The sequence below is a fragment of the Agelaius phoeniceus genome, chromosome 3 (genome assembly GCF_051311805.1).
Source record: "Agelaius phoeniceus isolate bAgePho1 chromosome 3, bAgePho1.hap1, whole genome shotgun sequence".
Taxonomy (NCBI): Eukaryota; Metazoa; Chordata; class Aves; order Passeriformes; family Icteridae; genus Agelaius; species Agelaius phoeniceus.
This window is the reverse complement of record NC_135267.1, coordinates 90,213,850-90,216,349: the sequence shown is the minus strand read 5'-3', so window position 1 is coordinate 90,216,349 and position 2,500 is coordinate 90,213,850. Positions and strand designations below refer to the sequence as shown.

The 2,500-nt window shown below is 35.9% G+C and overlaps 1 protein-coding gene across 1 annotated transcript in view; it reads left to right on the top strand.

The window, feature by feature from the left end:
• CAMKMT (calmodulin-lysine N-methyltransferase) overlaps positions 1–1,508 on the top strand; it is a 212,623-nt gene extending 211,115 nt beyond the window's left edge. The window contains exon 11 of the mRNA XM_054629736.2: positions 1–1,508. This exon is cut by the window's left edge and continues 449 nt beyond it. The gene's annotated coding sequence lies outside the window, so the exon portion shown is untranslated.
• The last annotated feature ends 992 nt before the right edge of the window (positions 1,509–2,500 follow it).

Below are 2,500 nucleotides of genomic sequence, written 5' to 3'. Positions count from 1 at the left end.
ATGGATAATATACTTTGTGGGCTTAGATAATTGGTTGTAAAGAAGTGAATGCGTTGACACTTAATTAGTAAGGAAATAGTTGTCTGAAGATCTTCTTAAAGTGCACCTATTGAATGCTTGTATTTTACTGCCTTTTTTTTTTAATTCCACTGTCGATTTTTCTATCCATGATTGAAATGTCCTCATTTGCTTTAGTGTTGAAGGCCCCTTTTCTATATGTGTGTATGTATGTTTTTTTCCAGCAGGACTTTTCCTCCTGTAGATGTATAAGAAATTATGCATCAGACAAAAGCCTCATAAACTGACCATTTGTCCTTTGGACACAATAGCCTGCCCAGCCCCTCTGCTCCTCCTCTCCAATTATGTGTGATTAGTCTCAGTGTGTTGTGTCAAGAAGGGGGAGTGTGCTGAGTGCTTATTATCTGTTTAGGTACAAGAAGAGCACATTTAGGTTCTGACTATGAATGGAAAGTGAGTCTTTATCAGGACTAAAATCTAAATGCTACTATCCTAGAAATTGCTTTCAAAAAAAAAACACATGCTTTTTTTTGATAAATTCCAAGAAACACTGTAAGAACTAAAGGATTTTATAATGTAATCAGACTATCTCCCTTGAATTAGTTTATATTGGGATATATTGTGGCCCATATATTTGATATATACTTAATGTGATTTTTCTTGTACTGGAAAAGACATAAATCCCACCAAAAAACAGGAGCAGTATCCGATTTCTTAACAGTTTAACAGACTGTTTTAATGACTTCTCAGTAGCAGTCTCTAAACCACAAGACTTTTAAAATGTTGAAAAAAGAGAGAGAGGCAGAGATCATGACTGAGAGAGGAAGGCACTAGCTGCAAGCAAGTGTAGAGAATCCTGCTGAAATACATTAATTAAAAGAATTGCAATTTGACAATAAGCATTCTTCCATATTCAACTCATTGGCCAGCATGTAAACCACAAGCTCCTGAAAGTCTCTTGCTCTTCTGCTTCTTCCCAAATAAATTTCTTCACTGCCAGTTTGCACGTCCTTGTATTCAGTACTTTTTATGCTCCATTAGAGCACCTAGATGGATCTCAGAAGGCATAGGTCAAGTCGCAGTTAGATCATACATTTCTTTCGCACAAAAACTTGAATTGCAATGCCAAGTGATGGGCTAACATCACAATAACAGCAATTTATTCCTCTTTTGATAAAAAGCAGCCTATTCTCGGTGTTAGATAAAGACCAGGGGCAATGCAAACCAACCATTTATCCTAGAACTGAGTAGTATAGCTGGTATGAGTTTCATATTCAAACTCCTGTTGGAAAATACTTGTGCAGTAAGAAATCAAAAGCATTTAGGAGTAATTTGAAATTGCTGTGAAGATGGCTTTAGTGTAATTAGTTTTGTTCTGTTTGTCCCACACAGCAGTGTCTTTGTTTCTCTAAAAGCATGTACAAGGAAATCTTCATAATCAACAAAGCAGTGTGGAAAATAGCGCAATATTAAAATTTGCAAACCTTTTATTTTTGAGAGGACTTGAATGTCTGCTGTACAATAATCTAATAAAGATTGTTAGTTGCCAAAAATAGAGGCAACATCATTTGAAAATTGCGGTTTTAGCTCTAAGAAGAAAACAGTTTTACTCAAATTCGTAGCTGATAATTGCTTTTTATTTCTTTAGTGTCTGTCGTTTGAGTTGAAGGCTTTGCACAGGTGCTGCCATCCCTAAAGTGTGTAATTGATGGCTTGTTTACCAAAGATGCATTTAGGTTTCATCCTGCAAACTCATATTGGAGCTCCACAGGCAGTAAAGTTACTAATCTACATAAGTGCTTGCAGGTTTGGTCCGTGTACACATTTTTAGAGGTACATAAACACATTCTCTTTTTGATTTTTTTTTTTAGAATGGGTGTTGAAAAGTCACAGATATAGGATTTACATGAGGCACTAAGAGTGTTCTCTTTTAGATACATCTCTGAGTCCCTTGCATTAGTAGGTATTTGAATTGTTTCTGAGCACTTAAAGTTTAATAGAAAATACAGTGTTTATTAATACATCAAATATTTTGCTAAGAAAATGTTAGGCAGTTTGTCAAATCATGCTTATAAAATGCATCAGAGCCTTTTATGTTGTGTGTTTTAACTAGCGTCTCATACTTGGTATATTTTTAATGATATAATTTACAGTGTTCTGTAACAGAATATTGAGCTTAATTACTTGGTGTTTGCAAAGCATTTGAAGTTGAATGACACCATGCAAGAGCTATGCTGGCTTGAGAATGGAAATGTTAGGCTGATACAAGTTTCCCTTCACATATTTTGGTAATTCTTACAGCAGTGCTGTGTCTTCTTTCTCAGAGCAAAATGGCAGAGAGGAGTGGTATTCTTGTGGACATCCATTCCTTGGGCACAGCTCTCATGCACCTGGTGCCACTGACAGTTAGTTGTGTGATCTTCAGGATATGAAAGATCAAGAAGAAAGTATTCTATTCCCTGCTGTGAGATATGGCAACACC